A 22,465-nucleotide genomic window follows, 5' to 3' on the forward strand; every position below is an offset into this window, starting at 1 on the left:
ATAACGAGCCGAGCCGAGCCAAGATTTTAGCTCGTTAGCTATAACGAGCCAACTCGAGCCAGCTCGCGAGCCGCTCGCGAGCTAAACGAGCCAAGCTTCCAGGAAAAAAAGGTATCATTTAAGGTAGTTAGATGCATGAATACTATAGTATTTTATTATACTTGTATATATATTAGCACATATTAATTTTTTTATTTGATTTAAGGTTGTTAGATTCATTTCTTTTGTATTATTATTATTCTCAAACTTTAGATAAATACAAATATTATATTTTGTGTATTTTTTATACTTGGCTCGCGAGCTTAACGAGCCAGCTCGAGCTTTTAACGAGCCGAGCCGAGCTGGCTTTCTGGCTCGTTAGGATAACGAGCCGAGCCGAGCTAGCTCGTTAGGATAACGAGCCGAGCCGAGCTAGCTCGTTATCTTAACGAGCCAGAACGAGCCGAGCCCAAATGAGCCGAGCCGGCTCGTTATCCAGCCTTAGTCATGACAGCTAGTACCCTCTCCGCGTGGAGGTGGTGCTAGTGGTCAAAGTTGCTGCTGGTGTGGAAATTAGGTGGCGACGGTCTCTGTGTGGAGGATGGTGACTGGTGAGGGTCATCCGGCTGCCAAACCCAACTCCCACCTTGGTCTGACAATCTCATCACAACCTCACCGTGGGATCCTCTTGCTGAATTTGCAAGCCAAATCTCTATTGTGAAATTATCAATAGGACCCTCAACTCTACTGCTCCTGTGAATTATTCTCTCTTTTTCAAATTGCAAGATGTTTTAACTTTTCTAGATATATCGATTTTAAAAAAGTCATAACGTCTTAAAATTGTGAAATTGGGAATGGACTAGGAACCACTCTGCCAGGGTAATTCTCGTCTGTTACGAGTTCTCTCCGAATCAAGAAGAGATTATTTGCGTTACTAGTCCCTCAGGAACCCTAGCTTTACGGAACGAAATGGTAATTGCCGAGAGCTGCTCAAAGAAATCCTGCACCACTTCTCCGCATTGATCTAGTCTTCACGCATGGATTGAGTCTTCGCGCTCATGCATGCTAGCCACATTATGCATGCTAACCACATGGGGACGCCGGGGGAGCAGCGACGCGATCACCGTCGCCCCCTACTGCCCTGATCGTCTTGGCTCTCGCCTCACTCAATCTCCCCTGTTGCCCTCAATATATAGATGTATTCTTCAGAAACCTGCTTTGTAATTTTAATATAATTTTTAGCCCTGTTAGAAAAGAATAAATAATACAAATAGATGGAAACTGGCCAGTACTCATAGATATGATACAGATATATAATTAAATTAAAACGTGAAGTAGAACATATCCAAGCCAGACTCCACTAACACAACAAACTTCAGATCAATAAAAAAAAAGCCTAACCTACATTCTATACACAGCCAAAATGTGGCACTATCAGCTAACTATTCTGCCCTAAAATTTCATTTTTCTTGCCTACACTAGTGCTTTTGTTAAGACATCCTTAAATAAGAAATAAATGAAGAATCAAAAGAAGACATGAATCACGGCTTTCGAAGGGCTGATGCTGCCCCCATTATCACAGCCATTACAATTCCCAGACCCGCGCCCATAGATGCACCTACAGCAGCAGCTGTAACAGAGCCATCTCTTTTCAGGGGCTTCTGCTTCATTTGCAGGGATGCTGCTTTCTCTCTCGCCAGTTCCTGCAACAATCTCTCACGAGCAAGCTCCTGTTTATCATGCAGTGTTCAGAGTTACTGTAAGCCTGAAAGTTTCTAAGACGTTCACATTCATATGTGAAGTTATAATTTCTCCCTGTCCCCCCACTACAAACAAACATAAAGAATAGAGAAATGTACCTCAAATGCTGGTTCTTCATTGTTGAGGACTACTTGATGTACAAGTTGACGAAGGGCACCAACACCCTCCACATGCATAACAATGTCCTTCCTCTGAAATGGTGACAGTGCAAAGTTTACAGGAAGATAAGCAGATCTGTTTGCAGGATCCTTGTTCCCTGAATTCTCAGCAGCTGATCTGATCCGCTGCAAACTGTTTCTAGCACTTGGCATCAGAAATGGGGAAGAGTTAACAACTTTCGTCATCTCAGGAGAAGCTTGATATGCTTCCATAGCTGAGCTGATCAATGTGTTCTGCTCATGCGCACTAATAGAGAATTTGTTGGTTATTGCAAGAATCTTAGCGCCTTGGCTTCATCCAAGAGAAGTGAAAGAGCAGGCTGAGGCCGAGAAGTATTGGACTGTTGATACTGTGGAATTCGGTGTGCTAGGTCATGCACAGCAATAACAAGGTCAGTCTTCCTGCTGATATCATGGAGTCCTAACAACAGTTCTTTGAACCGCCCAACCTCCAAAGGCAGCTCCTGATAGAAGACAAGTCCATAATAATTCTTAGTGGTTAGGTATTCAGGGTATAGGTAAAAAAAACTTCGATGATCATAAAGGAAATCACCGGACAAGAACCGGGAACAAATTATTCTCCATGTATCAGCTCTGCTCTTCTATGAACCATGAAAACCAAAAACTACACGATCAATTACACATTTCAGAGGTAATGAAAGGTAACTCCAGTAGAATCAGGATCATTCTTCTAGATAAAAAGACTCCATCGGTGATGTAAGGGGGAAAAAAGTAAGCATTGAGTGGTAAAAATGGAGCAAGGCATAATTTTTCCCAGATGGTTCTAATCCACACATCTCTAATTTCATGTCACACAACCCTACTATATTTTCCATACTACACTCCTGAGTGGTGTAGGCAAGACCAATGCAGTTGTGTAAAATCTAGAGGATAATACAGTTTCAGTTGTATCAGCACATAACTCCAGTGTGAAACTGGAAAACAAGTGCCACCATTTTAAAATGGTTTATACGGCATCAAAAGTCAATGGTAGATTCTTGAGAGGAACAGATTAAGAGAACAAAAGGTAGCAACAGTACCTGCAAGTTTACTGTTGTAGAATCTATGTAGCACAATCCACCGGATATTCCCTTGCCATGCAAATCGACATGTATGCATTCAAGAACAGCGCTATTTCTTTCTTTAACTTGTCCTAACATTGCTTTAAGCAGGGACGTTTTGCCTGCCCCCTACATCAGACAAATATATCAGATATGTAGCATTTCCATGGAACATATGTAAAGGGACATATATTATAACAATACCCAAATACACGGGGATACCTCTAATCCAAGCAATCGCACTCTCCAAGTCCTAACGTAGACCTTTTTACATACATTTACAAAATCACTTGCCCCGTATATGAGAAATCCACTCAAATCCTTGCAGCAATCTTTATCTTCAAAAAATGACTCAAATCCAAAGTCCGGGGTTGAATCAGCACCTGTCATCACAGGAACCATGAAAGCCTCGCTGATGTAATTTGGAGGCTGCTTTAGTGGTTTTCCAACAAGAATCCGCATTTTTTGTAATGTAGGTTGCAGTTCTCCATATGGTGAGTATGAAGTGGCTGATGGTAGAGTCTCTATTACCGTGGAATACCTGTATACAAAAGCCATTAATTGAAGTATGGAATAGTTACAGATATAACACTGGAGTAAATCTTGTACATGGTAACCAATCAATCAAATGCAATAAGTAAACATAAAAGGGGCTCTTGCGTTTGTACCCTTGTTTTGTATCGAAATTGTGATTTTGCCCCTATTTTTTTGACTTTGTGAATTTACCCCTACTGTGCCATTCACGAAGCACCAGTTTGCCCCTGCTCCGTCATCCACCCCTAACGGTGTTAAACTTTGTACAAAAGACATGAATGCCCATACGATTTTGCCCCTTGTTTTTATGTCTAATTGTGATTTTGCCCTGTCTGGCCGAAAGGATTTGGTGCCTCTTCCTTGATGTCAAATGGACAGTAGAGCAGCTCAAGGTGCACCTGTTTTAATCATGTATGCCACGAGGAAAATATTATGTACCTCTATGACAACACCCCTGATGGATGATAACAAGGCATGGTAAAGCTTGTTCCTCAAAAAGAAAAAGAAATAAGACTATTTTCTAGGGTCAGGGAAAGGAAAAGTGAGCAGTGCTGCTTTCATGAAAATCAGGCTCACCTGACCCCGATCTTTCCTGTCCCTTTGAATCTCTAGATCTTTTACAAGTTTTAGCCAGACATCCTTCACTTTGCCTGGTTGTAGATCCTTCAGCCTGACTTGAGCACAGCCAATCAATTCAGATTCTTGAATGCCATCATCATAAATCTTCACGGTTACACTCTGAGTATCAGCATCTTCAACAGTAAACTCAAAGTGTTCATTCCAGATAGGGTTCAGATCATTGTTCTGTAAAGTAGTTGAATAAAGCGGTTAGAAATAACTCCAAAAGACAGAGCTCACAAACAAGCAACTAAACTTACAATTGTTTTACTTCTCTTCATTTTGTCTGGTAATGGGCGTACATATACAATGGCAAAAGGATCCGATTTTCCTATCAGATCTTTGTTTGTCAAATCTCTTGCCTGCACAAGCTTGACTTCCAAGGTACCAACAGGCTTCAGTTCTAGATCACTGTATATATAATCAGTTATGAATTATGATCTTTCCTATGTGATTTAACAATACAGGCTAGAATGACATTAGGATCCACGAATCAAATTACCTGTAATCCCCAGGTATAATAGGAATGACTTTCCTTACTGGCCATGTAATTGAATCTTCAATTGCATTTTTTATAGTGTCCTGCACAAAAGGATAATTACACCATCTCAAGTATAGGGAACACGACACCCAATTATCTGCTACAAATATTAATGTATCGACAAACCTCAAGAGCATCTGAAATTCTAGGTACAGAAGAAATTTCGCCACCAATGACCTTCAGTCTGAAATCCAGCTTTTTCTGACATGCCACACGATTTGAGAAAAATAAATGAGATTAAGGTAACACATGTCAGAAAAAACAGAGAAAAAAGGGAGAAAAGAAACCTTCTGTCGTAGAGAAAAGCAAACAGCTCCAAAGCAAGGTAGCTCTTCAACTAGTGGTTTGAAAATCAAGCGGAAGACGCCTGTAAAGCTAATGTCCTTCACCTATGTGGCAAGACCACTCACACAGATTATGGTGCATCCACTTTCAAACTTGCACAATGAGAGGGTGTGACCACGAACAACGAGCTTGCACATGCTAACAGCCATGTAAACAAACACCGAAACAGGCAAATGGCCTGCAGTCCAGCATTGCAGTACCTAAACCAAACACCTTGCTTCGTGCTATCTCCTACTTAGGATTCAATGGTTGCTACCCCTCAAAGTAATAGAACTCCCCCATCGCAACAAGGCGTCAAAGCATCTCTGTACATAGTGTGCCCAAAAGGGAAAGGGGCCTTTCCGGCGCACCAGCAAGGCCAAATCTACTATCCGAAACCAGTGGAAAAGCATGCCGACAGTCTTCGCTTCGATTCGATTCATAGGCAACGTGATTTCTTAAGAGCTACTACCACAAACCCCATATTCCTATCGCAAGCAGCACGCATCGGTTATATTCGAGGAATCGAGGAAGGAGCCGGACAAGGTCAGGGGGTGCGAAACGCGTACATACCAGCTTTCGGCGGCCGGCGGCGCGCGAGTTCTCGCAGCGGGCGAAGCCGACGATGATGGCTACTCCCACCGCAACCCCCAATACCAGCCCCACCCAAAACCCCATCCCGCTCCTCCTCCTCCTCCTCCTCCTCCTTCTCCTCCTTCGCACGACACCCTCGCGGCCTCCGGCGAGCGCACGGTGCGGGCGAGCCCTCACGGCTGTGCCCCGGCCCGCTCCGCGTCCACGTCGCCAGGCGCCCCGGCAGCCGCGGCCAAGCACCGCCGCCGCCCGCCCTGATGCCGCGACGCCCGCCCCCGCGTCCCGGGCCGCTCCGCGCCCACGTCGCCCCGATGCGGGGTTACCGGAGCGCCATGACCAGCAGGCGAGGTCGCGAGGGCCACCGTCGCGCCGATGCGGGGTTGTCGGAGCGCCATGACCGGCGGGCGAGGTCGCCGAGGGCCGCCGTCGCGCGGGCGCGGGGTTGCTGGAGCGCCATGGCTGGCGGGCGCAGGGGCGCGCGGCCGCGACGGTGCTCGGCCGCCGGTCTTCTGTCCGCACCAAATAGCAACGAAGAGAACGAGCGGATAAGAACGAAGAGGAAGGGGCATTTCAGTCATTTCGCATATGATTTTATGTGTTTTATTTTTTTTAAATCGTTTAATTAGCCTCTAAATAACGGACATCCAAATCAGGGGCAAACGGCTCCTTCGTTTCAAAATAACAGGGGTAAAATCACAAAGTTGAAAAAACAGGAGTAAAATCACAGTTGAACCTCTGGACAGGGGCAAAAACACCGTTTCCCCAACATAAAAAGTATTTTACAGTAATATTACTGCCAGCCACACTGACACAACCCTTAATTATGAAATAACCAATTAGATGATTCGTTTATATGTTCAATATAGATGATTTCAAATTCCACAAAGCATGTAGTTCACTAATGGTTTCAAACTTCATGTACATTGCACTACTAGCATACACAGAATCCTTTTTGAATGACAGTTTTAAAAAAGATAGATCTTGAGCATCATGACCTCAATGTTCTAGACGATCTAACGACTGGAGTATCACAAGATAGAAGGCACCAATTTTTTCTTTAAAATGTTATCAAAAGCTTATAGTGAATATCCATTTAGATTTTTAATAAAAAAAATAAAAAATAGACTTTGTCGAGATTTTTCCCAAAACTTGTAAATTATTTCACAAGCTAAATTCATACCAGTTTCCATTTATCCGTGCCTGGAAAAGAGTGCACATTTGCAGGTCATGCCCAATTATATCAACTTTCAGGGGCTCAGCATTTTTACCACCAGGGAGTCCATTCCATCCAAGAGGAAGAATAGAAGTAGCAGTTCGGATAACAGGAGGGTCCACGATATCACCAAGTTCAACAGAATCCGTAGCTGTTAGACCAATTAATACTTGTAGATGTGAAAATTGTGGCAATTGCTCAATGCCAGTAAAAATGGGGGCATTTGCACACATGCATGAACCATATATTCTGCGTAATAAAGAAAGAAACAACATTAGTTGTGGGTAATCATTTTATTTCAATGAGACTGACTGAATGATGTAAAACAATTAAAGAAATGCGCTGGCATCCCTTAAACTTGTGTGCACTCTTTCAAACAGGAAATTGGTGAGCCAGTTGGAGCTGTTTCCCAAAAATTATGAGTTAAAGTAGGCCACCTTGCGATTAATATAAGCAATCAAGTATTGAGTCACACTAACACAAGACTAATCAAATTTTCCCCACGTTGAGTGCAGCATTTAGGATACCTTATCTAACCTTTATAGCAAATAAATGTTTACAGAGAAGAGTTACTATTACAAAGAATACAAATTCCCTTTATTCTCTATCATGATGTAGCTGTTTATGAAGAATCCATGCAAAGTTTAAGATTGAAGAACACAATAACTTTCAGGGTCAAGTTTGGTATGAAGATGGAAGTTTCAGAATAACAAGACCCAGTGAGATGGAAGATGAAAGTTTTGGCTAAGAGCTAATGTAGTTGAAGATAACCTGATAATCAGTCTTGCTTTTGAAATCTAGCCCTATAGGACTTCATTGAGTGTGACAGCAAAAGCTCTCTTAACTCCGATATAACAGACTGCACCTGCACAAGTCTTTGCCAAAATAAAGCAAGAAAATGAGTGGACCCAATATGGTAATAAACTCAACCAAAAACCAAAGAAAAATAAAGCATGCTTCCTATGCTTTAGCTTTTTAGAATCAGGTGAATGAGCACCAAAATAAGAAGCTCATACCGACGTCATCTTGGAGTATTCTGAATCTGAAAGTGTATTGACAGATGAATCTCCCAATAGGTAAAGCTGAAAACAATAATAATATTTTCATGACAGAAGTTAAAGCTCAAATACATTTCAAGATATGGATGTACCATGATAGCACATAACAAAAACTAATCTTTTGCTGCAAGATTTTTTTTTTCAAAGTATGATAATTTCTAGAGTTTGTCAATAAGCAAGCATAATTTCTAGAGGCTGTCTCACTGAGTCACTAGGTCGTGGGTTCAAAGCAGCCTCTCCGCAGATTTTGCGGGGGGAAGGCTTGCCTCGGTTTTTCCCTTCCCCAGACCCCACTCATGTGGGAGCCTCCGACACTGGGTCTGCCCCTTTGTCAATAAGCAAGCATATATAATCAGAGCATTAATAGGCATGGCATGGTAAGATTATTTAAATAAATGACATAATTGTGTCAATCTTTCATCACCTAATCTTAGGAACGAGCAACTTTCAGACTTATCACATTTTCTAAGTTCAAACAGGTAAATAACGAATATCTTGAGACAGAGAGCATTGTGGCATAACGTTAGAGTCAAATTAGAGAAAATGTATAAATGCTACAGGTAATATTTTTATAATAAAATTGTAGCTCTTTAGTGCTAAGCCATGGATGATCTTCAATCACGTGACTGGAATTTTCTGTTCCAACAGGCTCGTTTACATGTAAAGCCATGCAAATATGTAAATCTCCCTTACCGAATCGAGAATTCCAATCTGAAACAAAGGGGCAGTGAGTATCATGTTAAATAGGAGTTAAAAACCGTCTTTGAAAAACAGTTTTGGTTTAGTCTCTGCAGCGTTTTGGCCTCCAAGTTTTGCCTCCTTCACTTGGAGATTTGTCCTTTTGATGACTGGTGTTGCAGAGCTAGTGAGGCAACAAATGGCCTGCTGCAACAAGGCCTCAACTCTCTTATCTTTATTGGGGCTTGGACAGTGTGACTCTTTGGAAGCATCAGAATCGCTGTGACTTTGATGGCACTGCCCCAAATATGGCGTGTTTTGCTGCTTGCTGAAGAAGAGACACAGCTCTGGGGTATGGCTGGGGCTCTCCCTCTTGTCTTGCCCTAGCACTTAGTAATTAAGCCTTGTTGTGGTCGATTTATTTTCATCACGGGCGCACATGTACACTAAGAATTAGGATGTGGGTGTGTACTCACTACTCAGGATTTCTACCCTTTCCTCTTCTTTACACAGTTCTCCTATGTGTTCAGGAGGAAAAAGGGGCTAAACACCCACCCCCACCCCCAAAAAAAAAGGGGAAAAGTTGAAGGTATATGTTACTAACCTCACCAAATGGCACATATGAAGGCAAAGAAGGTACCCTGCTCCAGCGTTTAGAACCCCCTGCTTCAGATGCATTTATTTTCTCAGTCTTATTATTATCTTCAGCGTTCCCTCCATCTTTATCAGATAAAGGGGTAAGAGCAATTCCTTGTGAACTTTCTCGAATCTCAAGAGATTTGAGGTGGTTCTTCTGATTCATCAACCTTTGATTGCAAATAACTATCCAATTGTGATGGTGCTTTCCCAAAAACATTTGTTTGTTTTTGAATTACACTTAAGCTTTTCCGCACCCCTTCCAAGGGAACAAGTTTTGAAAGCCTCCAAAGTGACTTTTGCACTGGACCAACGCCTAGAACGAGTTGTTCTCCGTTGTTCCCTTTGGGCCTTTCCGCACTTGCCTCCATAGTTTCTTCAGATTTCACAGGTGTTTGGGCATTGTAGTGGTGAAAGTAAGCTGAAGATAGAATGCGTGGTACCAAGTCTTCTGGAATACAGTAGGATTTGAAGTAGTCTTGCCATCCTCTTCTGTGAACATAACTAACAAAAGGAAAACAAGGGGATAAAGGAGCAATTTTGATAGCATCAAACCTTTTACACTTGCCTCTCTCCAGATAAGCAGTGTTAGCTAATAGTATTTTTAATAATCATATGCTCAATCAAGTGCAGCGTTCTAGCTATATCTAAAGAAACTTACTCTCTCAAAGCAGCATTCCCAACAGGTGGCTGAGAAGGTGATGCACTTCACATGAAGCCTGTTATCCTCTTTAGATGGAGTGGTAGCAATAACTCTCAAGATTGCAAGTGTAGCCAATGCAGCAACCTGCAGTTGCAATGAACATGTATGAGCAAATAATGAGATACTGTATATTATCTACAGGTACCTACCGCCCCACCAAGTGAGTGTCCACAAAGAACAAGTTTCCTGTTCCTTTTCTGTGCAAGATTGTATAGGTCCAGTGCTGGAATTCCATTAGCACGAGCCAAGAAACCCTGTATGGTATATTAAGTTAGGCAATCACCAAATCCTAACCACAATGATATGTGATACACAAGATGAACTGATTCAGCATGAAAATGCATACTCGGTGCCACTGCAGGTTTTGATTTTCTTAGCTTCTTTGATGTTTCTCGGTTAGATTTCCCATGGTTTTCCTCACCCTTTTGGGTATCATTTTGTTCAGGGTCAACATCAGGAGCCAAATCCTGAGAAGTATCTTCATGAAATAAGGTCCCTTGGAGTATATTCACATCAGCAATAATATCTCTATACGAGGAAAAATGACTTAGCCTTAGATAGGAGTGCTTGCAAAACAGCTATTCACGTGCCTGAACCTTGATTGCTTCTGCTGGGTTTCAACTCTAGCCTACCCCAACTTGTTTGGGACTTAAAGGCTTTGTTGTTGTTGTTGTTGAGGAAAAATGAACAGTTGATGCAATTGTATTACTGCAAACATAATGGACATTGAGAGTCTGAAGTTCCATCAAACTCTTACTTGTACTGCTTTGTGCCAATAAATGTAGCAAATAGGGTGTCACCAGCCTCTGCTAACAGATAACTGCATAATTTCACCACTAATTAGATTTACATATAAAAAAAAGACAGCAGAACCATGTGCAGATTGTTATTATTTGGACTATTTAAAATAAGGAACATATAATCAGAACAAATATATAGATATTGTGTAAAGATCCAATGCCTACAGGATTGTCCAGGTGCGGAAGTAATTTTCTAGACTGCCTATTTGCTTTCCAGCAAAGATCACACATTTAGGACATCCCATAGCATAATTTGCCCCATCCTCACAGTAATTACAGAAAGGACTATTTCTTTGTGTGTCTTTATCTAAGGGAGCTCAGATAAAGCAAGGAGACTGTACATGGTTACTTGATCTACTTGAGATTAGAGTTGCGCAAAACATAGCTCAATTGTATTTGATTGTAGTGCTTGATTACAAACTTTTGCAAAGAACGAAAACAGTAGTACAAATCACAACAAATATTGAACCTCTAAGTGGGCTTTAGCTTTTGGCTTACCGATGTGGTACATGATCCAAGGATGGTTGAACACACTCTAGGGACACAATGTTTCCACCAAAATCAGACTTAAACTTGTTGATATATCTCATCATCTCAGAAACAGGTCTCTGCAAAAGCATACAACTATCAACAAAAACAAAAGCCTTTTACTTCAGTTGGGATAGGCTTAAATTGATACTATCCTAGCAATTTTTTTCTTCTTCTTCAGATTGACAACGGATGCCACTTTGTAACCATACAGTGGCAAGAAATAAGTAGCAAATCATATATGTTAGAACCCAGAACATTCAGGGAATTGCATCACGGAAGAGGGATGGTGATCAGACATATTGTAAATGAAGATGAATGAACGAAATAATGTAATGTGTCAGTACAATGGGAAGCTAGGACCAGTATAAGCATTCGGGCATTTCATGCAATCCATTCTCAATGTCCATCACGGAAGCGCAAGGCTAGTTGGGCAGCATGGTGGGTCCTGGCATATCGATCAGGTAGGCTAGTTGAAAATTAGACACTAGGAATTAACGGAAAGGGATGAAGACTTGAAATGTAAATATAAAAACAATAAATCTGGAAATTTATATGGTTTGTAACTGTTATATTAAGCTGAGCACAAGTTATCCAAGACCAACTAAATCAAGCAAGCACATTAAAAGATAGGTTGCTGTTCCTTCATGGTAAAAGCACAAAATGCCACATGCCACATTGATAGTATCAGGCACGCAACTACAACTATCCCAAGATGGTTTTGCTCAGAAAAAGTGTCCCAAGATGATGTGCCTACATTTGGTGGATGGAACACTGCATGATCATTACAATACAGAGACGTGTAGATTTCATTATCCTTCCCCCACCAGAAGAGGCAGGCAACTCTATGTCCAGCAACTAATAAACACTCTAGTTTCCAAACTTTCGTACTGCATAACTATAACAGTCAATGCTCACTTTTACCGCATGCACCATCCGGACCAATCTCCAGCCGCAAATGGCTGCACAGATCCATCTATCGATTCCGTCCATCGTGATCGGTAAGGTACAGGACGAGCCGGGCAACAAAATTGAGGGAATGGCCAACGCACGGACCTTGTAGACGCACTCGGCGAGGACCATGGCGCAGAGCAACTCCTGGAGCTCGGCGACGGGGTCGACGCGGACAGCGCGGCAGAGCTCGCGGAGCTCGGCTACGGCGCTCGTACTCCTCCCGGAACATGAGTTCCCGCTGGCGCCTGCGGTCCCCGGGCCACGGCCAGGCGGGCCGCGGCGGGGGCCAGGGCCACCGCGGCGCCTGCGGCAGCCGCGCCGCCTGGTCCCGCACCCACGACTCCACGCGGCTCGACAGGGCAGCCGCCATTGACGTGGGGTGAGGACGGGGTTGGCGATCTGGTGTCCCGCGCCAAGAGGGGACGAAGGGAGGGAGAGGGAAGAGGGGGGAGCGTGTGGGATATGCCCGCGGTATATTTTGCGGCCCAAGTAGATCCAGTTCCAATGAAATCGGAGGAGACGTATCGCTTTGGTTTTCTAACGGTTTGAGTTCTCCTTCCGGCACACTTATACGTACAAAATTTTTGCTCAAAAAAAAAACCGTACAAAATTGTCATGTAGGTTTTCAGCGAGATGGTCCCATGCGTAACCTCTGTCCATAATCTTAGCCACCATTTGCCATGGTTTCAAACAGCTTCCAACTCTTTTTTTTAATTATTATCTCCAGCTCACTATGCGGAGGAATCAAAGCCACTGAAATAAAAAAAATTATTTTGAGAGAAGTGATAAAGTTAGCTCCTTGCTACAATATACTATCATAAGAAGGAACGATCTTTTTCACGATACAACTTTGTTGTCAACAAGCTCAGTTAACTCCACCCCTCTCATTAGAACATGGCTCATCAAGTTATTTCCTAATAAAGTAATAAGCTTGTTCAAAATTATTACAAGGCAATGAGTAATAAATCCCCCATGAAGTTTGGCACATTTGTATCTGAGTTTAAGGGCGTGTTTGGATCCATCCAGATTTTAAGAGTCTGGGTTTTAAAAACTAGGTATAATCCAAACAGACCAGATTTTGGAGCAGTTTTTAAAATATACCTATCCAGATTCTTAAAAACCCATAAGTTGATGAGACCCTATTGCCAGCTTTTTTTTGCACAAGTACCCATTTGCCCTCATTAAAGACCACGCCATGGCTGTTTAAGAGCAATGAATGAAGGGTGCAATAGTCTATTAGCACTAATCATAAAATGAAACCAGCTTCTAAAAACTAGAGGATTCAAACACCCACTAGATTTTGCTCATAAACCGGATTTTAAAAACTAGAGGTAATAGCTGGTTTTTTAAAATCTAAAATTGATCCAAACAAGCCCTAAGCCAAACAATACGAAGTAAAGAGTTATAGCGGCTACTACGCGACAATGACAAGCAAACCCATTTTTAAAGGAACTAATTTATGGAGAGAAGAGGTATCACTAGTACAAAAAATGATTTTTCTATTAGCGGTTTATAAAGAATAGGTGCCACGAATAAAACTATGTGCCCTTATGGCTATGACCCTGTAGGATACTAGCAGATTTTATAAAAAAAAAACAGGTGCCTAATTCACCATTCCTCTTGGAAGTCATGGTCCCTTAAGAAGCCAAGTTCAACTTAGGCCCTGTTTAGTTAGGCTATGAGCCGTGAAAAAATTGTTGTAGGCTATGAGCTACGGAAAAGTTGTTGTAAGCTGAAAGCTCTGAGAAAAAATTATATAGGTTTGAAGCATGTAAGGACCGTTTTGACTTGGTTAACGTTGGAATATTCCATGAATCGAGATTTAAGGGCAGGAGCAAACGGTCCACATATTGTAAACGTTACCACTATAAATATTATGGCTTTTTTATAACTAAATATTATGGCTCTGGAATATAAATGGATGGATGGATTGAACAATGTTTCTGCCCCTGAAGTTATTTCGCTACACTCACCCTATTGCCAAAGTCTGAGGGCTCACTCCATATTGATGTCCTACAAATCACATGAACAAAGAAGAAAATTTCTGGTACACAGATGTGGGGTGTAGAGATTGTGTAACATCATTTTGTTTTCTATATACAAAAGGGCATTAACTTTATACACTCATTTTGTTTTCTATATACAAAAGGGCATTAACTCTATACACTCGCCTGAGCCTCAGCCTTGTTACTGGTTGACAATCTAAATTAAATCAAGTACTTGAGTTCACTAGCTCATGAACAAACTCATACACATACCACTAGATCAACTAATCATTCAAGCAATAGTGGTAGTCTATAAATTTTAAAATTTTATTTGTTATGCATGATCCTAATAAACACGTACTATATGCACTAACCACATATTAGTAAGGGATGAAATGATGATGCACATTACAATGATACATTTGCTATTTTGGAGTAGAGGATAGTCACATATATTCCAATTCATTACTCCAATAGCAATGTGAAGTCCAATTTATAGCTTAGTGAAGACCAATCATTATAGATAGAGTGTCCATTCTTCACTCATGATTTGAAAACCACTAATGATCAAGTGCACTTTTTATTGTGGTTTGCTTGCTTCTTTTCTTGATCAATACTTGCATGAGAGAACTGCTTAGAATACCACTTGAATTGCCATGACTAGCTCTCTTGGGTGTTGCTTGCTCTCTAGATCAATTCTCTTGATTTCTTTTACTAAGCATATCAAATGTTCCTTGGATCACCACTTCCATGTTAGCCTTCCAAGTACCATACTTGGTTTACCTACAAAAGGCGGCAAATCTCTACACTAGGGAGAAGTGACCTCTCTTCAAAGAACCATTGTTAATACCCAATTGAAATGACTTAATTGATTGATCCAAGTGATGGACTTAACTTGATGATTAATCTTGAATCCTTCTTTAAGTCATTTTCTTTCTACTTATTTAAGTCATTTTCTTTCTATCAAATGATCTCCAATTATCACTAGAACTTAAACTTCATCTTCATCTTGAGCTTGGTCTTGATCTCCAATTTGAATACCAAATATGTGACAAGTACACTCCACAATCAAATGGTCTTGTACTCTTTGCTTGTCATGCTTCTAGATCAATCTAAAACTAAACTTAGGTACCTCAAACACTTACAATCATGTTTTCAACTTGAGGACCTTTCAATCAAAGTGACTCTTGATCAAACCAATAAATGTCACTTTTCTGGCAGATTCTGTACCCTTCAATGAAATATCCATATCTCCCAATGTATAGATCCAAATACCACAAATTTTGGTGGAGAAGTGATTCTCTAAGTCATCTAGCATTTGTGAAAATTTGAGCTTCATTAGACTTCTAGATTGCTACCAGATTTCAATTCTTCCATCACTGCTACATGCTGAAAACTGTTGCACCATAGCTGAAAAGATCTACTCCAAAACCAAAGTATCTCCTATCCAATTCTCATAAATTTTTCACAGCATCTTATACCATAAGTCTAGAGCATGAATACCAAATTTCAAGCCAATCCAAATAGATTTGGTCACTCAAACATGGCTAAGGTCATAGCTAGCTCAGATTTTGCAATATAGGACAGATTTCAATTACTTGAGCTATTCTTCTTTAAATTGAACCAAACTTGAAATAGACTTGTTTGAATACTTTTATAAGACATATATCCATTCAATCCACTTTACTAAATGTCATCTTATGAGATTATCCAACATAAATCAATCCAAACTTGACTACTAATCAATTTATCCATTTAAACATCTTATAGTAAGCAACATATGCATATATTTTCAATTCAATCAACTTATATGCACCCAAATAAAATAATCAACAATAGATATACCTTGGTTAGCTCATGATCATCCGATTAGCAAGATTTAACTCAAATAATTGCAAGCCATCAAATATTCTAATAAATCACCAACAACTTGGCACAATTCACTTGTTTGTTGATAGCACTTGGACTTCACTCAATTTGTTATGGCATTGGGATAATGATCATCACTTAGCAATACTTGGCTCAACTACATGACCAACAATATGAACACCATTTGAACCAAGCCTCCAATGCCAATGGTACCTACAATCAATCATCCACCTTTTTATGGTACCCAAACTTGTTTGGGTCCTCTCAAGTTAGGTGCAACATACTTAGGCATAGCCTTAGCATGAGTAGCGGGATGTTTTGCAATTGCAACCAATGAGGTACCATTGTCATCCTTCCTAAGCATAGTATTTGCATTAATTGAAATAGGCTTAGGAGTATTACCTAGGGGACATGAATGAGCCATGTGTCCCATTTTCCGGTATGAGTAGCACTTTCTCTTTGATTGAGCCTTCTCTTTCTTGCTCATGTGGTGCTTTCCATTGCCTTACCTCTCATAAGTTGCTTGAGCCTTCTTCTTAAGCTTGGTAGGACACCTCGAGGCAAAGTGTCACATATCTCCACACTTAAAGCACTTGATGTGAGCATACACCTTCTCATCTTGTGTCTTGCTCATTATCTTGGCATCTTGAATTTGCATTGGATGCCTTACCCTTCCACCCCTTCTTGTCTTCTTCTTCATCATCATCAAATCACCACCATCTTCATGGTTGATCTTGATTTGCTCTTGGGGTGTCTTCTCTAGCTCATCTTGTGGCTTTGGTTGAGGCTCTTCTTGTTGCTTCACCAATTGCTTGGTTGGGCACATTGAGGTAAGGTGACCCCCAAATGTGGCACTTGAAGCACTTCACAAGCTTGAGCCTCTCTTCTTCCTTCATCTTCTTGAGCTTCTCAATGTTTGGGTATCCATTTACAAGGTGTCCTGCTTCATGGCACCGGTAGCACATGGAGTGAGACAACTTCAATTGTAGTTGCTTCTTCATCTTCTTTGCCCTTTGTCATCTTCCTTTTGAAGCCAAGGCCACTTCTGTCATTAGAGTTTCTTTGAGTTTTTAACATGTGCTCAAATGTCACTTTTGAGTTGTAGCACCTCTCTAACTTGTTACTCAATTTTTTCACTTTATTCTTGAGCTCATTGTTCTCTTTCAAAAGGTTAGTCTCACAAGACAAGGAAGTAGAACAAGAATCTATATGTGAAGAGCATGGCATATCAAATAAATCATCGCAAGAGGTGGATACATACTTCTTCCCTACATCATAAGAGTTAGTCACATGCTGCAATTGATCACTTGACTCATGTGATGAGCTCTCATTACTTTTAAGTTTCTTTAAAAATATTTTAATGAGAGAAGCATATTGTTCCAATAATTCTTTATGAGATGCAAGTGGTGTCTCATAAGTTAATTTTAGCTCACCATGTGAAAATTTAAGAACATCAAGTAAGTGCTTATGTTCTTCACATGAGTTCTTTAGAAATGAGTTTTTATTTTCCAATTTCATTGTTTTAGCTTTCTTATTTTCTAAAGACATGGTCATGCTAGCAAGTCTACTAACAAGCTCATCATATGAATCAACATGATCAACCACATTAGTATTTTGTACCTTTGTGTCACCTTGTGACATGAAGCAATGTGGTGATGGAGAGTTTGTAGAAGCATCACTTTCATAGACTGAGCATGAATCATCATCAACAAGTGTGCATGGGGTAGCATCATCATTCGCATCACTTGTAGCATCATCATCAACCATGTCAAGTGAACTTGTGGTATGTTTTTCATTATCATCATTACTTGACCATGAGGTAGAGCAATCTTCCACAATCACCAAATTGTGGTCATGCTCAACACACTCATGCGCAACCTCATCCTTGGGCTCATCCTCCTTCTTAAACTTGCCATCATCCTATGTGGAGGAGTCACCGAAGGTGTGCTTGATTGATTCCCACAATTCATGAGCAGTTCCTTTGTGGTTCACCTTGTAAAACAACTCAAAGCTCAAAGCATCCATTAGATATAAATAAGCATTGACATGAAGTTCAAAGAGAACTTTTTGAGCTTTGGTTAGATTTTTATGGTCCAAGACATGGGTGAGACCACTTGTGACAACCCACCAAAACTTAGGTCCCTTTGCACGAATATGATCAAGCATATAGTGTTTCCACCGTGTAAAGTGTGTGCCATCAAAAAATATGTGTGTCACAATCATCTAGCCCACTAGATGCCATCCTCTCGGGTCGGTGAAGACCACAAATAAGAGACCTAGCTCCAATACCACGTGTAGGGTCAAGATGGTGGACTAGAGGGGGGTGAATAGTCCTTTCTAAAAATAATCGCACTGGCTTACCGAAACAAATGTGGAATTAAAACTATCGATCTAGCCAAGACTACACCCCTCTATCTAAGTTGACAAGCACCTTATAAAGATCCTAATTAGGCAATAAAGGTGCCGAACTAGCTAGAGCTCATCTAACCAATTCTAGAAGCAAGGTTACACAAACCTATGCTACTAGTACTTCAAGTAACAGGAGAGCTCCTACACATGCTAGTAAGCAAAAGCACAAAGCCACCTAAGCTCACTAGCAATGCTCAATAACAAAGCTACACAAGCCAAATTATATAGCGCAAATTACTTAGCTACACAAACTAAGCAATATGACTAACAAGGTTACTTAAAACAAATTAGTCACGCAAGGGAGCTACTTCTATGCTACACAAGCAAGAAGGTAACTAGCAAGCTACACAAGCTAACTAATTACAAGAGCAACTACACAAGCACAATGTAAATGAAGTAAATACAAGCTTGTGTAACGAGGAAGCAAACCAACGGGAAGACAAGGATGACACGGTGATTTTTATCCTGAGGTTCACGTGCTTGCCAACACACTAGTCCTCATTGAGACAAGCTCCAAGGTTGCCGCCGGTCCTCTTGCTAGTGGTGACCCACAAGTCACACTCTCCCATGTAGAGTGCTTACCACAAGCTCTAGCACTTGACCCAGCTGGACCACTTGTCGCTTTTCGTGTCTTGCTCTACTAGAGTTGCTCTTCGCGGCTCCCACGGGGTGAGCACAATACCCCTCACAATCTCTTCTCCAGAGCAATGCATAAGCTTCTTGCGTGCTTTGATGAAGACCACCACCAAGTCATCTAGGAGGTGGCAACCTCTAAGAATAACAAGCACCACCGGCTCGCCAGATGACCACCTAGTGTCACACAATGCAACCTCATAATGCAATCACACTAGAATCGCTCACTCACTCAATCGGATGAACACTATCAAGCAAGAGTGAGTTAGAGGGCTCCCAAGCATACCTACACAAGCCACCAAGGCTCAAGGGTGCTCAGCTACCGGCCAAGGCCAACCAACACTTGGTTTTACAGCCCCTATGAGAAAAGAGCCGTTGTACCCCTTCACTGGGCACACTGCAATGTGATTGAACATGCCTCTACATAATGACCGGACATAGCATAGTGGAGTCCGGTCACCACGATGCTACCACATGTCGCCCTAATTCAACATCACGCGTCGATCTCCAACGGTCGGCTCCTTTATGCCGTGTGGTTACTAGCGACCAGACGCACCGACCCAGTGATTGCACGCGCCTGAGCCGTGTCAGGTCACGCAACCGCCCGCGCCCCTGAGCCTACTGACCTGACGTGTAACACCCTCAGTGTTACACCATAAATCATTTACTAAAACATGTCCTAAGCATCATGTTTATGTGTTAATGCAAGTGATAAAAGTGTGTCACGGTGAAGCCAAAGAGCAAGCACCTCTCATCAATTCATCATGCTCGCGTCTCTGCCTTCACGCCCCCTCTCTAGCCGACCGCACCCCACCTTGACTCGCATCACGCCGAGCTCCAATTTTGGAGATTTGCCCACCGTTGTGCCGTTAAGGCCCGTCGCTGCCCACGTCGTGGCTAGTCTCCACCACTTCATCCCGCACCAATTCCTCTATATCACTAGCTAGCCTTGGCTCCCTCTTCATCGTGTGCATGCTAGTCATAGCTCTAGTGCCACCTCCTCACTGCTAACGCGGTCGTGCCTTTGCGGTCCATTGTTCACCTCGCAGCGCGCACAAGGCCAGCCTCGCTCAGGTCATCTCCGGCTAAGCCAGCTTCTCGGTAAGGTCACTGGTGAGTGGTCGTTGCTCACTCGCTACTGCTACCACCTTGTTGTTGCGGTGGCTCACCTAAACACTATCGCCATTGCCGTAGGGTGCTCGCCATCGTGGAGAGGTCCCTCTACAGTGTCCTGGCTCGTGCAACCACTGCCCATCATCTCACGTCGAACCCTAGGTGAGCATTGGCCTCATAGATAGGTTAGCAGGGGTCCCATGTGGCCGGCCTAAGTGCCAATGCCACCGCTAACCATGCTAGTGCGTGCGGGGATAGCCAACGACCTTGCCATTGAAAAGAGGAGAAAGATCCGAGGGTTCCGTTGCAAAGTCGCTGTCTATAGAAATAGTAACATGGACTGCGGGTTATTTTGCTCATAGTCCAGGGGCATTTTTGCAAGTGTGCTAGCCCACACGGGCTTCCTCACTGCGGGCCACCGCCGTGCATGGGCCGCGCCTCACCTGTGAGTCCTACTAGCATAAGTCAAGTAGCTACTATGCTTAGCCTATCGGTAGCATGAGTAACCTGTCATTACTCTCAATAGGTGATTATTATTATCACTCTCATAATAAATGGTGAAATGAAAAATGGAGACCGGGCAGGGATATGGTATGTGTTTTGGTGGGTGTAATAGGTTATGTCCCATGGCCAACAAGGCATAGCTTGGTTACACTGTTTTCCTATCCATGTCGGTTAAGGACCGGCCATTGTATTGGATTCTAGTCAAGTCACAGACTTCTTATCCTGAGCACATACTTGCTTATGGGAGCGGGAAGGCTCATTACTCTCTTATCATGGGTTCTGACTCTTTTCAGACTAACTGATTGGAGGTAGGGATGGTGGAGGTCTAAGCACCACACTGAGTCTTGGACTTAGGTGTGGGGGCTTAGAGTCCAAGTTTGGATAGGGACCTAGACCCCTTGACGGGAGAGTGGTGGGTTGGTCCTGCTTGTGCCTGAGGTACAAGCAGGGCGTGTGTTTTAGGGTACCTAGCTAGGCTACATTGATTTGTGAATCACCATGTAATACGATATGACTTGTCTATGATCTAGCACCATAGTAAGAACTAGAAGATGAAAGATGATGAAATGAATCTGATTGCTCAACTCTTGCTTGAAAGTAGAACATGTGCTTACATAGAATGGTTAGCTAGTGAACTAATCATGACTGCTAATAAAACATACATAAGAATTCACTACTAGTAATGCTTTTAGTAAAAAGGAAACCCAACAAACCATAAAGCCTATCATATCCTTTGGAGTCGGGAAAGTATTGCCACTAGTCGGGTAAGTCTTGCGAGTACATTGTGTACTCAGGATTTATTTACCCCTATTGCAGGTGTAGCTTGAGGAATGGCTGTTGTGTGGAGGATTCTTCTGGTGGGCATAGACGGATCCTTGTATCTTATCATTAGATGTTTAATTTAATTCCACGGTTAAATTCCGCACTCTGAACTTGGTATTGTAATAATGTATTTCTAAGAACTCTTGTTGTAGAAAATGGACTAAGTATTGTAAACTTGTTCTCATTATTGGATCCTGGAGGAAAAACATGGATGATTCGAGTTCTCCCTTGGGGTGTGCTCGATGGAACCGTTCGATATAGCTAGCTTTCGTGGTGCTTAGTGTCTGGTGGAAGACGAGCGCCTCTGAATGCGGGCTATTTCGGGCGGTTCTGCCACATGACATGCCGCTGAAAGGTCCTAATGACTAGAGGGGGTGAATAGCGTATTAAAAATTTCTACAACAACACTAAGACAAATGATTAGTCAATAAGATGGCGAAGTGAATTTTGCGCTAGCACTATACTTGGGGTTGCAAGCCACCTACCCAATTCTATTTTATATGATCTCTAGTATATCACAACAAAGCTATGTCACTAATATACACCTAGGTGATCAACCTAGTGAGAGTAATACTATTAAATGAAACACTATCTAGTCTTAACTACCACTAGCTCTATCCAAGTGAATGTATAATGAAATACAAGAGAGTGGTAGAGAGGTATACCGCTATGGCAAGTGACCAATGAGTGAATACCAATGAATACCAAGGAGACAATCAAGACAATGATTTTTCCTCTAAGGTTTACTTGCTTGCCGCCAAGCTAGTCCTCGTTGTGGTGATTCACTCACTTGGAGGTTCACGCGCTAATTGGCATCACATGCTAAACCCTCAATAGGGTGCCACACAACCAACACAAGATAAGGATCACACAAGCCACGAGCAATTTACTAGAGTACCTTTTGGCTCTCCACCAGGGAAAGGTCAAGAATCCCTCACAATCACCATGATCAGAGCAGGAGACAATCATCAACCTCCGCTCGATGATCCT

The 22,465-nt window shown here is 42.0% G+C and overlaps 1 pseudogene; it reads right to left on the reverse strand.

Moving 5' to 3' along the window:
* Window positions 1–1,269: 1,269 nt before the first annotated feature.
* LOC136477329 (uncharacterized) lies at window positions 1,270–12,617 on the reverse strand (annotated as a pseudogene).
* Window positions 12,618–22,465: the final 9,848 nt, after the last annotated feature.

The sequence above is a fragment of the Miscanthus floridulus genome, chromosome 8, assembly GCF_019320115.1.
Source record: "Miscanthus floridulus cultivar M001 chromosome 8, ASM1932011v1, whole genome shotgun sequence".
Lineage (NCBI taxonomy): Eukaryota > Viridiplantae > Streptophyta > Magnoliopsida > Poales > Poaceae > Miscanthus > Miscanthus floridulus.